This window comes from Salvelinus fontinalis, chromosome 5 (assembly GCF_029448725.1).
Source record: "Salvelinus fontinalis isolate EN_2023a chromosome 5, ASM2944872v1, whole genome shotgun sequence".
NCBI lineage: Eukaryota > Metazoa > Chordata > Actinopteri > Salmoniformes > Salmonidae > Salvelinus > Salvelinus fontinalis.
This window is the reverse complement of record NC_074669.1, coordinates 47,074,596-47,090,440: the sequence shown is the minus strand read 5'-3', so window position 1 is coordinate 47,090,440 and position 15,845 is coordinate 47,074,596. Positions and strand designations below refer to the sequence as shown.

The 15,845-nt window shown below is 41.8% G+C and overlaps 1 protein-coding gene across 1 annotated transcript in view; it reads right to left on the bottom strand.

The window, feature by feature from the left end:
• The window catches only part of LOC129855717 (ATP-sensitive inward rectifier potassium channel 12-like), a 43,631-nt gene extending 33,176 nt beyond the window's left edge, over window positions 1-10,455 (bottom strand). The window contains exon 1 of the mRNA XM_055923671.1: window positions 9,732-10,455. The gene's annotated coding sequence lies outside the window, so the exon portion shown is untranslated. The remainder of the gene's footprint in view (window positions 1-9,731) is intronic.
• Between the last annotated feature and the right edge of the window lie 5,390 nt (window positions 10,456-15,845).

The following is a 15,845-nucleotide window of genomic DNA, read 5'->3' as shown; positions in this document are numbered from 1 at the left end:
TGCAGCAATACACCATCCCATCTGGTTTGTGCTTAGTGGGACTATCATTTGTTTTTCAACAAGACAATGACCCAAAACATACCTCCAGGCTGTTTGACCAAGGAGGAGAGTGATGGTGCTGCATCAGATGACCTGGCCTCCACAATCACCCGACCTCAAACAAATTGAGATGGTTTGGGATGAGTTCGACAGCAGAGTGAAAGGAAAAGCAGCCAACAAGTGGTCAGCATATGTGGGAACTCCTTCAAGACTGTTGGAAAAGCCTTCCTCAGGAAGCAGGTTGAGAGAATGCCAAGAGTGTATAAAGCTGTCATCAAGGCAAAGGGTGGCTACATTGACTACATATGCTGGAGCACCCTCAGCACCCCTACTTCCCGTGTTTATGCCAGGGAGGTTTTCCAATGCCTTGCAAAGAACGGCACTGATTGATAGATGGTTATCAATAAAGCAGACATTGAATATCCCTTTGAGCATGGTGAAGTTATTTAATTACACTTTGGATGGTGTATTAAAACTTGTTAAGGCTAGGGGGCAGTATCCTGAATTTCCGCCTATCTGACGTGCCCAAAGTAAACTGCCTGTTACTCAGGCCCAGAAGCTAGAATATACATATAATTTGTAGCATTGGATAGAAAACTCTGAAGTTTCTAAAACTGTTCAAATAATGTCAGTGAGTATAACAGAACTGATATGGCAGGCGAAAACACGAGGAACATCCATCCGGAAATCTTTTCTTTTGGAGGTCACAGGTCTTTTCAATGCCAGTCAATGGGCTATATATTTTTTTTTAATCATCCCAGATTGCAGTACCTATGGCTTCCACTAGATGTCAACAGCCTTTATACAAACAAGTAATAGTAGTCTTTCCAAAGGGAGCTCAACAGGAAAAGTAGGCTTTTGGCACGCGTGAATGAGGGCGCGCTCTTTGTTATTTTCCTTTCCTATTGAACACCGTTCATTCCGTCTGAAATATTATTGTTTATTTACATATTAGGGTACCTGAGGATTGTATAGAAACGTTGTTTGACTTATTTGGACGAAGTTACCGGTAGCTTTTTGGATTTCTTTATCTGCATGTTGAAGGAGTGGATTACTAAAGTCAATGGTGCCAACTAAACAGACTTTTTATGGATATAAAGAAGGATTTTATTGAACAAAACGACCATTCACGTTGTAGCTGGGACCCTTGGGATTGCAAACAGAGGAAGATCTTCAAAAGGTAAGTGTTTAATTTAATTGCTATTTGTAATTTTGTGAAGCCTGTGCTGGTTGAAAAAAATATTTTGATGTGGGGCGCTGTCCACAGTTAATCGCATGGTATGCTTTCGCCGTAAAGCCTTTTTGAAATCTGACAACGCAGTTGGATTAACAAGGAGTTAGGCTTTTAAATGATGTAAGACACTTGTAAGTTCATGAATGTTTAATATACGACGCTGTAATTTGAATTTGGCACTCCAATTTCACCGGATGTTGTCGACAGGTGTCCCGCTAGCGGTTCGCGAACCCTAAGAGGTTTTAAAACACCCAGGCACTACAAAGATACAGGCGTCCTTCCTAACTCACAGGGATATCCCAATGGTGACTTTAAAACAGTTGCAGAGTTTCATACCTGTGATTGGAGACAACTGAGGATGGATCAACAACATTGTAGTTACTAACCTAATTGACAGACTAAAAAGAAGGAAGCCTGAATGAAATAAAAATATTCTAAAACATGCATCTTGTTTGCTACTGAAGTAAATCAGAAACATTTGGCAAATAAATTAAGTTTATGTCCTGAATTCAAAGCATTATATTTGGGGAAAATCCAAAACAACATATCACTAAGTACCACTTTTCTTATTTTCAAGCATGGTGGTGGCTGCATCATGTTATGGTATACTTGTCATCAGCAAGGACTAGGGAGTTAAGGATACAAATAAATGGAATAGAGCTAAGCACAGGTAAAATCCTCAAGGAAAATCTGGTTCAGTCTGCTTTCCAATAGACACTGAGATGCAAATTAATTTTTCAGCAGGACAATAACCTAAAATAAGGCCAAATATACACTGTAGTATCGTACCAAGACGACATTGAATGTTTCTGAGTGGCTTACTTACAGTTTTTACGTAATTTGGCTTCAAATCTATGGCAAGACTTAAAAATAGCTGTCTAGCAATGATCAATAACCAATTTGACAGAAATTAAAAAGAATAATGTGCAAATATTGTACTATCCAGGTGTGTAGATCTCTTAAAGACTTACCCAGAAAGACTCACAGCTGTCGTCGCTGCCAGAGGTGATTCTAACATGTACTGAATCAAGGGTGTGAATACTTATGAAAATGAGATATTTATGTTTAATTTAATTTTCAATAAATGTGCAAAAAAGTTCTAAACTCATGTTTTCATTATGGAGTTAGATATTGTGTGTAGAAGGGTGAGACAAAAATATATTCAGTTAATTTTGAATTCAGGCTGTAACTCAACAAAATGTGGAATAAGTCAAGGGGTATGAATATTTTCTGACGGCACTGGAGTTTAGTTTATTTAACTAGGCAAGTCATTAACTGCCTTGTTCAGGGGCAGAACGACAGATTTTTTTACCTTGTCTCAGGGATTCAATCTAGCAACCATTCGATTACTGTCCCAACGCTCTAACCACTGCATTGGAGTTGCCTAACAATGAACGTTTCTAAGTGGTCTAGTTACAGTTTTGACGTAAATCGTCTTGAAAATCTATGGAAAGACTTGAAAATGTCTGTCTAGCAATGATCAATAACCAACTTGACAGCGCTTGAAGAATTTTTTAAAGAATAATGGGTCCCGCATGAAATTGCATGCAGCTTATAGAGGCTTCATAAAGTCTTCATAAATACTATATAAGTGTAACAAATCTATAATCGTATGCCATGCTTTAAAGGGTTCATAAATGTTGCATAACTGTGTGACGTAACCCACTTTGTCAAATATGACATAAACCTGTGCTTTATAAAGGGTGGCAAATGCACCGCTTAATAAAGGCCTTATAAAATCATGTTAAATTGAGGCTTCACAAAGCATTCATAACCCTGTCATGCATCTTGGTAGAGCTTTGCAACGCCAGGATATTGGGTTCGATTCACGGACCACACGTACGTGAAAATGTATTTACGCATGACTGTAAGTCATTTTGAATAAAAGTGTCTGCAAAATTGTATATCTTATAATTCACAAAAACATTTCTAGGATGGCCCAACCTCTTTCCCTCTTGGGTAAATAGTCAATATTGGACCTGACCTCAACTTCCCCCAAAATGCTGTGCTGCAGGATGACACACACTAAAGTGCAGTCATGCACAGCAAAAACACGTTGGGAGGACCTTTTAAAATCTGTTTAGATTTTTTGCCTACTTCTGTTTTTTCCCAAATTACGTTTTCTTGGTTTAGTTTCTCCAGGTTTCGGATTTCCCCCATTTTTTTCTGGTTTACCCCATTTTTTCACAAACATTTAATAGAAAAACAACTAAATTGGATTCTTTGTTTACAACCATGCTTAAACCACATCAGGTGATGACTTTTGAGGTCTAAGAGAGTGTAGTTGACCTGTAATTCCGGGAGCATGCCCTGCACTGTTTGGTGCAGGTTTTCTGTAGTGCAGCAAGTGCATGTGATGTGATGCAGCCGCCAGTGGAATGGGTGGAGTAAAATGTCAGCAACACTCAGATTATTAGTATTATTCAGAGCTCCATGAAATGACACCATGTATACATTCTACATACCCTACTGAGTATTCACATACTTTTACTACTGCACCCAGAATAGTTCCTGCTTTAAGTAAATATACAAGGGCACAACTGTTTTTTATCATGAATGGTTAGACACTTCTACTATTATGTGGGAGGCTTTTATATGGAACATTTCTGAAATTCCTGACCCGGAAGTACTTTTTTAGCGTTGCTAACAAGACACTGATCATGTGATGAGTTCGCAAATCAAATGTCCTGTATTGTGCTGTTAACCTTTATTGTAATTTAAATGAGTTTGTAGTAGTTAAGAGTTGAGTTAGATTACATACTGTAGCTACCTCAATCGTTATTTCTAATAATTTGTGACTTCAAAGTAATTGCTAGCTAGCTCAGCTAAATACACATCCCCCTAGATACAGCCATGTCTCAGTCACATAAGATTTGTAAATGAAAGAGGAATATACTAATTGAATGGAGTTACCCATCTTCTCATGTACTGTAGAGTTTCTGGCACAGCACAGAAATGCCTTTATCCAGATGGTGTGACAAAGGCATTTCCTAACAGACCTGCTAACTTTCTTTGTTGTTACTTTAAGCTTGGAACCAACATGCAGTACCTCCAGCAGGAAGAGAGGCAAGAACCATTCGTCCTCCAGCTCAGGGACAAGCTACACTATTCACAGTGTAATGTTCAATGTACACTACATGACCAAAAGTATGTGCACACCTGCTCATCGAACACCTCATTCCAAAATTATTGGCATTAATATGGAGTTGGTCCCGCCTTTTCTGCTATAACAGCCTTCAATATTCTGGGAAGGCTTCCCATTAGATGTTGGGACATCGCTTCAGGGACTAGGTTCCATTCAGCCACAAGAGCATTTGCGAGGTTGGGCACTGATTGATGTTGGGCGATTAGGCCTGGCTCGCAGTTGGCGTTCCAATTCATCCCAAAGTTGTTTGATGGGGTTGATGTCAGTGCTCTGTGCAGGCCAGTCAAGTTCTTTCACACCGATCTCGACAAACCATTTCTGTGTGGACCTCGCTTGGTGAACGGGGGCATTGCCATGCTGAAACAGGATAGGGCCTTCCCCAAACTGTTGCCACAAAGTTGGAAGCACAGAATCATCTAAAATGTCATTGTAGGCTGTAGCATTAAGATTTCCCTTCACTGGAACTAAACGGGCTTTGCACGAACCATGAAAAACAGCTCCAGACCATTATTCCTCCTCCACCAAACTTTAAAGTTGGCACTATACATTGACTTTATAGTAACGACAGCATCACATGATATAACACATACATAAATGCCTTATAAATGACCAAAGGGGTCTGACTTTAAATTAAGTGCAGCATCATGCGATATAGAGTCGTCATGGATGTGTTGTGAATGATCGAAGGGGTCTCACTTCAAACTAAGTATTACAGGACACTACATAGTGTCAATAAATAGGCAGTTAATGTTAGGCTGATTTATGAAGGATATCTCATGATTCACAGGTTACTGTAGGGTGTGAGAGGTATTTAAATGGGTTGATGGACCTGCAAAGCTTGCGTTTGTGTGTGTGTGTCAGAACCAAGTTGATTTGGAGTACCACCGCACCAGATATTCCTCTTCTGTTCCCATGGTGGAGACCAGAGATTGATTACAACCTGTTACAATGGTGCCAATATTTTGTGGCTGATCTTTCAGCAGGGGAGTGGGTGAATGTGTCAATGACACGACTGGGCTCAGCACTGCGCGGTATGGCTCCTTTTTGTTGTGTGCATGTTTGTGCACTGGGGAACATGTACCTTGGTTCCAGAAGAAAGACAGTTTCAATTTCTTTAGGTTGGGGGTTCAAGGTAAGTGTTTCTTGGTGTAACGTTGTCCGCAGGCTATTGAACACACAGCACAAACTCAGCAAAAAAAAGACACGTCCCTTTTTCAGGACCGTCTTTTAGAGATATTTGGATTTTTACGAATTAACAGCACATATCTTCATTGTAAAGGGTTTAAACACTGTTTCCCATGCTTGTTCAATGAACCATAAACAATTAATGAACATGCACATGTGGAACGGTGGTTAAGACACTAACAGCTTACAGACGGTAGGCAATTAAGGTCACAGTAAATGTAGGACACTAAAGAGGCCTTTCTACTGACTCTGAAAAACACCAAAAGAAAGATGCCCATGGTCCCTGCTCATCTGCGTGAACGTGCAAGGAGGCACGAGGACTGCAGATGTGGCCAGAGCAATACTGTGAGACGCCTAAGACAGCGCTAAAGGGTTACAGGACGGACAGCTGATCGTCCTCGCCGTGGCAGACCACGTGTAACACCTGCACAGGATCAGTACATCTGAACATCACACCTGCGGGACAGGTATAGGATGGCAACAACAACTGCCCGAGTTACACCAGGAACGCACAGTCCCTCAATCAGTGCTCAGACTGTCCGCAATAGGCTGAGAGGCTGGACTGAGGGCTTGTAGGCCTGTTGTAAGGCAGGTCCTCACCAGACATCACCGGCAACAACGGCGCCTATGGGCACAAACCCACCGTCGCTGGACCAGACAGGACTGGCAAAAAGTGCTCTTCACCGACGAGTCGCAGTTTTGTCTCACCAGGGGTGATGGTCGGATTCGCGTTTATCGTAGAAGGAATGAGCATTACACCGAAGCCTGTACTCTGGAGCGGGATCGATTTGGAGGTGGAGGGTCCGTCATGGTCTGGGGCGGTGTGTCACAGCATCATCGGACTGAGCTTGTTGTCATTGCAGGCAATCTCAACACTGTACGTTACAGGGAAGACATCCTCCTCCCTCATGTGGTACCCTTTGTGCTGGCTCATCCTGACATGACCCTCCAGCATGACAATGCCACCAGCCATGCTGCTTGTTCTGTGCGTGATTTCCTGAAAGACAGGAATGTCAGTGTTCTGCCATGGCCAGCGAAGAGCCCGGATCTCAATCCCATTGAGCATGCCTGGGACCTGTTGGGCCATTCCCCCCAGAAATGCCCTGGAACTTGCAGGTGCCTTGGTGGAAGAGTGGGGTAACATCTCACAGCAAGAACTGTCAAATCAGGTGCAGTCCATGAGGAGATGCACTGCAGTACTTAATAAGCTGGTGGCCACACCAGATACTGACTTACTTTTGATATTGACCCCCCCTTTGTTCAGGGACACATTTTTCCATGTGTTAGTCACATGTCTGTGGAACTTGTTCAGTTTATGTCTGTTGTTGAATCTTGTTATGTTCATACAAATATTTACACATGTTAAGTTCGCTGAAAATAAACGCTGTTGACAGTGAGAGGACGTTTTTTTTTTTTGCTGCATTTATAAGCCTGGGATATCTACCATTCAAAGTTGGCCTTAGTGGGAGTGACCATAGACTTCTATGGTAGTGACCTTACAGAGTAAAGTATTTGTCATCGTCACTACTTAACAGTCCAAAAGTCCTAATTATTGCTAAACCCTGCACATTTCTACAGTTTATCTTCTTAAACTTATTTTAAACCTAAACCTAACCCTAACTAATGAAGGCCAAGTTTGATGTGTTGGTCCACCAGACCATTCGCGCATTTGGGCAGAAGTGTCTGGGAAAGAGATTAGGTGTAATGTGACTAACATGACACCATTTTTAGAAGCTGAACGCCATTAAAAACGGGACTGAATAGGGTCCAAATATTGTACAATCCAGGTGTGCCCATAGTTCATAGCTTGGAAGCATCATCGTCTAATTGATTGGGTTTTCCACCGCCGTGCACAGATACCTGATTGGTTCGTTAGGAAGGTGTTCGCTCCAAGGTGCTCGGAGGCTTGTGACTGGCCGGCTGGTGTGGAAACTGGCAGGTTTGGGGCAAAAACCTGGTTTACATGTGTGTGCTGCTATTGCTGTAGACTAAGAGGGAATGAGAGCACAGCACTGGTCTTGATATGGTGTCAGATGGTGGTGATGACAGATAGTAACAGACACACGCTAATTTAACTGTCCAAAAAAACACCTACAAATTCTATTGAATATGGTGAAATGTGAAGTGGCAAACGCATTAAATGTTAATTGTATGAAACAGAAACAGACATTTTACAATGATTTTAACTTCTGTGAAGGTCTCAAATATTTTGTAGCTGTATGTAATGAATTCCACTTACGTTTGTGAGTATCTGAAAAACCTGTCAAGTAAATACTTGTCTATTCAAACTAGTAATCATCATCTACAATGTGTTATTGCAAATGCCACTGTAAATGAAAGACATTCAGAAAAAGCTCATGGGGTAAGTTTTGCCCTGAATCAGATACACTCCAAATAAACCACCTTGTTTATCTCAATCTATACAGTGATTCAGTAATCATACATTTTCACCAGATGATCAACTAAAACTAAAAAGTACAATAAATGACTAAATAGAAGCATGGCTGTTTCGGTTGAGCCATTGATTTTAACTGAATCCCCATTCAGACTAGCTGACACCTAGGAGGAATAGACACAATTATGAGTATGCGTGCACTATAGGATTGGACCTCAAAACGTGTGTATTACAGGACGCAATTGTGCATATAGTGCTGGTATAAGGGATTTTAAGGTACTTATTTCAACTTCTGACATTGACAGCCATTTGCTTATTTCAGTGATCGAACGAAATAGTGGTGAGTGAGTAATAATATTTGGTAAAGAATTTTTTTTTTTTTTTTTTTGAAATATTTGGTAAAGAAATACTGTAAATAAATCTTGTAAAATATCAGTAATAGCAAATGAGTAGGCTATCATTGTAACGATCGTCGTAATGTGGAAGAGAGGAGGACCAAATCGCAGCGTGGTATGTATCCATATTTATTTGAATACTCTTCAAAACGAACAAAACAATAAACAGAACGAAACCAACGACGCTACAGTCCTGAACATGTGAACATAGAAAAAACAATGAACGCACGAACAGGAACAATCACCCACAAACAAACAGTGAAAACAGCCTACCTTAATATGGTTCCCAATCAGAGACACTGACAAACACCTGCCTCTGATTGAGAACCATATTAGGCCAAACAATAAACCCAACAAAGAAACACAAAACATAGAATGCCCACCCAGCTCACGTCCTGACCAACTAAACAAGGACTAAACAAAGGAAATAAGGTCAGGAACGTGACAATCGTTCTGCTTTTAATAGTGGGGGGGGAATGCATGATACATCAACTTTATTTTGATTATTCATCTTTCAAGGCGCTAAACAAAACAAGTATATACTGTTATTTACTCAAAATATTTGGATCAAACAGCTCCAAAACCATGAGACCTATTCAATAATGTTGTTCCTGGGAGAAATTTAAACAAAAATTTAAACATTTAAATGTTCTAAATGTTTAATATATTTTACTTGATACAAAAAATATAAAAATTTCTCCCAGGAAGAATATAATTTCTCCAGCGACTGATAATGATTGCCTTTGAATCATTAATTCCTAGTATAATTGTCTAGTTTAGACTGTTTAGTGAGAGGAGAATGACTCTTTACTAATAGCCTAGATATCTGTACCTGTATGTGACTATGAATTCAAGCTTTGTCCTTGTCAATGGTCTCAGTGTGTTCCCATTAGACCCATGCAGGTTCAGAACAGTTTTACAACAGCTTAAACATTGGCATGTTGCCCCAGGTTCAATGCGTTATGTCCCAGATAAACAGCAGGTAGACAACCTCATCTGTGCCTGCTGGTGTGGTTCACACCGTAGCTGCTCAATACAGTTGCTAGGATGCCAGCAGCGAACCATACCGGAGATATGAATATCCATACTGTTCTCTTAGACTCCTCTCTGACCCTTTACGGCCCTCAGAACAATATGCATGTTTATCATAACATGATTATAAACGTGTATGTCTGTACAACAACTTATTTTAGCAGAGAATGTAGGCTACATCCAAAACGTCAGTTGTCAGATTTTCAGGGTAACTAATCTGCACTAGACAGCTGTTGAAGAAATAGGTGGTGATTTAATTCCATTACAGGTGTCAATCAATGCCAGTCTGATCCTCCAGCTGCTTACCTTGTGATGATCCCTATTTGTTCCAGTTAAAGTTCCCTTTCTCCAGTTCTTTAGCCAAACTGTAGCATGTTCTCTGCTGGGTTCTGGCTAATTCTCTTCAGATCCTTTACGGGTAGAACCACTCCATCCGAGTGGGGCAGAATCGGAGAAACCCGCTGAGGTTCTTCATCTCGATCAGTCCCGGCCGTCACTGGTCTCTTTCCCCGTTCAGAAAATGTGTCTACACAACGAAGTGACAAGACAGGGACCGTATCGCTGCACAACAAAACACCTGTTCCACCATGACGCACTCGATAGGTGCCCTGGGTTCTTTCTGTGTGCTCTCGTTTTCAGAAATAGGTATATGGGAAAATTGGGAAGGGAAGTAGCCCTTTGGAAAGGACCAGAACCCCCAATTGTAACCTCTCTAGGTAACAATTTTATGCAACAAAAAAAAGCATGATATTCCAGTCGGAACAATCTTTGGGGATCTCTTCCTCTCTGGAGGGGTCCACTCGTTTAAATCAACGTTTCCCCCAACCTTGTCCAATCCATACAGTCACCCCCCGCTTCTTTCTGTCTATCTCTGCTATCTGATCCAGTTCTGCTGCAGTTCTCTCTTGCGCACTCACTGCCCCCTCTCGACCTCCCTCTCTCTTTCTCTCCCTTTCCGTCTGTGTCAATGTAGTTGGCATTTGCAGACTATGCGCTCGTCCGCTCCCGAAGAACTGCGTTGGCACTGAGAGGCAGCCTGATGCTCAGTGTACACGAACAACTGAACACACATTAAGTAACACATTTGCAATGACCTTAACACCATACATAGACATTAATTATGATATTGCAGAGTCCAAAACACACAAGTTTATACACAAAAAATACGCAGTCCATTACCTGCACTACCTGCTGCTGTAGTCATACATGTGTTGGTTGATTTCTTGTTGCCAGTTTAAACTTACATAGATTGCAGATGTTTGTTTGTGTATGTGTGCGTGCATGTGCATATGCATATGCATTTTTGTTATGCCACCACCTTGAAAACTGTCTTGGGGTTAAGGTGGTGTGGTCTTGTTCTATTAATAACTTACAGTAATCAAACACGAGGGGTTGCGCTGTATGAGAGTGAGTGTGTGTGTGTGTCTATGCGTGTGTGCGCATGGGTGTGTTTGTGTGTCAGTGCTAGGAGAGCTGTATCTGGTAGTAATCCCAGAGAGGCAACTGACTGGTAGTCTGGATTATATACCGTGAGGAGCAGATTGTTCCACTGACAGAACAGGGCCCTACAACACACACACACAAAGAGAGACTAATAAATCATACCTGATCTCACAGCGTAATTCATCATAATCTCTCGAGCATCACGGTGTGTGCGCAAGTGAGAGCACACGTGTTTGTGTCTGTGTGCGAGATAAGGGGCAAAGAGAGAAGGAGTGAGAGGGTATCTACGTAAGTATAGGACATGGAATTGTGACACTATTGTGTGTGCAAACTTGCCTTGGAAAATATAATATGCCATACTGGCTATTTCAAATGTTATTTTGCTCACTGCATGTACTTTTTTGCATGGGGAAAACCAAGCCCAGTCGTGTGCGTCCAATCCCCTGCACCCTTCTCCTTGTCTTCCACCCCTAGCTATACCCTTTCAACCCCTCTACCCCCTGTCCTGCTGTCCACTCCCACACCCCTGCCAACTCCCCCCCCCCTTACCCTCGTCTGCCTCCCTATCCTCTGTCCGCCCCCCTGTCCGGGCGATCTCTGTGGATGATCTGACCTTTCTGGCTCAGTGGGGAGTGTTTGGGAGGTGAGGCCATATCCCAAATAAAAATGTACTCACAATTGTTACACAACCCCCGCCCCCCCCCCCCCCCTTATGTAAGAGTGAAAGGGAATGCTGGAGAGCACAACACCAGCTAGAATACAGTAAGGTTTCACATCCAGTATTGTCCCTGAAAAAGTTACATTTTCAAAATGCCTCAATGTGGTAAGGAGAGCATGTGGCGGTAAGCAGCATTGCAATTACAATTCTTGTGTCAAATAACATTATGATAAAGTCAAGTGAATTGTAATATTGAAATCGCAAGAATTGGCGAGGCTTTTACATTAACCTGTCTGGCACCGGCGTTCCGCTAGCGGAACTCCTCCCACATTCCACTGAAAAGGCAGAGCGCGAAATTCAAAATATATTTTTTTGAAATATTTAACTTTCACACATTAACAAGTCCAATAAAGCAAATGAAAGATACACATCTTGTGAATCCAGTCAACATGTCCGATTTTTTTAATGTTTTACAGCGAAAACACCACATATATTTATGTTAGCTCACCACCAAATACAAAAAGGACAGACATTTTTCACAGCACAGGTAGCATGCACAAAGCCAACCTAACTAACCAAGAACCAACCAAACTAACCAAGAAACAACTTCATCAGATGACAGTCTTATAACATGTTATACAATAAATCTATGTTTTGTTTGAAAAATTTGCATATTTGAGGTATAAATCAGTTTTACATTGCAGCTACCATCACAGCTACCGTCAGAAATAGAACCGAAGCAGCCAGAGTAATTACAGACACCAACGTCAAATACCTAAATACTCATCATAAAACATTTCTGAAAAATCGATGGTGTACAGCAAATTAAAGACAAACATCTTGTGAATCCAGCCAATATTTCCGATTTTTTAAGTGTTTTACAGCGAAAACACAATATAGCATTATATTAGCTTACTACAATAGCCTACCACACTACCGCATTCATTCATCAAGGCACGTTAGCGATAGCAATAGGCACGTTAGTGATAGGGAATAAACCAGCAAAAGATATTAATTTTCACTAACCTTCATAAACCTTCATCAGATGACAGTCCTATAACATCAGGTTATACATACACTTATGTTTTGTTCGAAAATGTGCATATTTAGAGCTGAAATCAGTGGTTATACATTGTGCTAATGTAGCATCTTTTTCCCAGAATGTGCGGATATTTTTACGACACTCAACTATTCTGACCAAATAACTATTCATAAACGTTACTAGAAAATACATGTTGTATAGGAAATGATAGATACACTAGTTCTTAATGCAATCACCGTGTTAGAATTCTAAAAATAACATACAGCTTAGTTATAGCGAGAGAGTACCCAAAATCTGGGCGCAAACGACTATTTCACATGTTCGACAGATACATGAAATAGCATCATAAAATGGGTCCTACTTTTGATGATCTTTCATCAGAATGTTGTACAAGGGGTCCTTTGTCCAGAACAATCGTTGTTTGGATTTAGAATGTCCTCTTCTCCAGTCAATTATCACGAAAAGCTAGCAAAGTAGCGCAAAGCTCTCCTTCCTGAACAAAGGCACACAACGCAACACGCCTAACGTCCCGAATAAATTTCAATAATCTAATAAAACTATATTGAAAAAACATACTTTACGATGATATTGTCACATGTATCAAATAAAATCAAAGCCGGAGATATTAGTCGTCTATAACGGCAGCTTTTCAGAAGGCAAAACCAGGTCACGCGCTCTCCAGAAAACAGGAAACTGGTGACACGTCATGCCGAGAGATTTTATTCGACCCCAGATCAAGTTATACACTCCATTTCTTCTCTCACTGCCTGTCGACATCTAGTGGAAGGTGTATGAAGTGCATGTATACTGATATATTTGAAGCCCATTTTTAGGCAGGACCTAGAACAGAGCATCGATTTCAGATTTTCCACTTCCTGTCAGGAAGTTTGCTCCAACTTGAGTTCTGTTTTACTCACAGATATAATTCAAACGGTTTTAGAAACTAGAGAGTGTTTTCTATCCAATAGTAATAATAATATGCATGTTGTGAAAAGTGAAAACAGCGCCCTCTGTCCTCAACAGGTTAACGACTTTACTGGAGAATGTTGAGCCTTTATGAAATGCGCATCCTGGAGGATAAACCATCAAGCATGTTTTGAGATTTGATGGGAGCAAGACAGATGTTTTACCGAAATTGGAAATACGGTTTTAGTGGGTGCACAGATTTGTATTAGTCATTAACACGCACAGAAAACCCACCTGTGCTCCCCCTCCCCTCGCTGTGCAGGGTTAGACTAGTGAAAGTGATTTAGTGGTTACACAGAGAGCATATGCGACACAGCAAGGCATGGTCCTCTTGCGTCATTCATCACTCAGTTGTGCCTAGGTCATTCTCAGATTGTTGCTATGACGAGGTACACCTATGCTGCTGGGGAAAGTAGGACACAGGATGCTTCCCAAATGACACCCAATTTCATATTTAGTGCACTATTTTGACCAAGGCCCATAAGGTCAAATACATTTTACTTGTCACATGCAACAGGTGTAGACTTAAAGGGAAATGCTTACTTACGGGCTCTTCCCAACAATGCAGAGAGAAAAATCTAAAATTATAGAAAGATAAAAAATAATAAATACACAATGAGTAACGATAACTTAAAATCAAATTGTATTTGTCAGAGGCATTGAATACCTTACAGTGAAATGCTTACAAGCCCTTAACCAACAATGCAGTACATTTTTATTTAAAAAAAAAAAAAAAATCTTAAGGAGCAACAATAAAATAATAGTAGCGAGGCTATATACAGGGGATACCGGTACAAGAGTCAATGTGTGGGGTCTCCGGTTAGTCGAGGTAATATGTACATGTAGATAGAGGTAAAGTGACTATGCATGGATATAAACAGAGTAGCAGCAGCGTAAAATGAGGCGTGGAGACAATCCAAGTAGTCATTGTAGCCATTTGATGAACTGTTCAAGAGTCTTATTGCTTGCCGTGCAGTAGCAGAGAGAACAGTCTTGACTAGGGAGGCTGGAGTCCTTGGCAATTTTTTGGGCCTTCCTCTGACACCGCCTGGTATAGAGGTCCTGGATGATGTACTGGGTGATGTACTGGGCTGTACGCACTACCCTCTGTAGTGCCTTGCGGTCGGTGGCCGTGTAGTTGCCATACCAGGTGGTGATGCAACCAGTCAGGATGCTCTCGATGGTGCAGCTGTAGAACTTTGAGGATCTGAGGACCCATGCCAAATATTTTGTCTCCTGAGGGGGAATAGGCATTGCCGTACCCGCTTCATGACTGTCTTGGTGTGTTGTCAGTGATCAGGCCTACCACTGTTGTGTCGTCAGCAAACTTAATGATAGTGTTGGAGTCGTGTTTGGCCACACAGTCATGGGTGAACAGGGAGTACAGGAGGGGACTAAGTACACACCCCTGAGGGGACCCAGTGTTGAGGATCAGCGTGGCAGATGTGTTGTTGCCTACCCTTATCACCAGGATCCAGTTGCAGAGGGAGGTGTTTAGGCCCAGGGTCCTTTGCTTAATGATGAGCTTCATGGGCACTATGGTGTTGAGCGCTGAGCTGTAGTCAATGAACAGCATTCGCAAATAGGTGTTCCCTTTGTCCAGTGGGAAAGGGCAGTGTGGAGTGCAATTGAGATTGCGCCATCTGTGGAGCTGTTTGGGCATTATGCGAATTGGTGTGGGTCTAGGTTAACCGGGAGGATGCTGTTGATGTGAGCCATGACCAGCCTTTCAAAGCACTTCATGGCTACCGCCATCAGTGCTACAGGGCTGTAATAATTTAGGCAGGTTACCTTCGCTTCCTAGGGCACAGGGACTATGGTGGTCTGTTTGAAACATAGGTGTTACAGACTCGGTCAGGGAGAGGTTGAAAATGTCAGTGAAGACACCTGCCAGTTGGTTCGTGCATGCTTTGAGTACACTTCCTAGTAATCCGTCTGGCCCCGCAGCCTTGTGAATGTTGACCTGTTTAAAGGTCTTGCTCACATCGGCTACTGAGAGTGTTATCACAGTCGTCCAGAACAGCTGGTGCTCTCGTGCATGCTTCAGTGTTGCTTGCCTCGAAGCGAGCATAAAAGGCATTCAGCTCGTCTGGTAAACTCGCATCACTTGGCAGCTTGCGTCTGGGTTTCCCTTTGTAGTGCGTAATAGTTTTCAAGCCCTGCCACATCTGATGAGTGTCGGAGCCGGTGTAGTAGGATTCAATCTTAATGCTGTATTGACGCTTTGCTTGTTTGATGGTTTGTCTGAGGGCATAGATTTCTAATAAGCGTCCGGATTAGTGTCCCGTTCCTTGAAAGCGGCAGCTCTAGC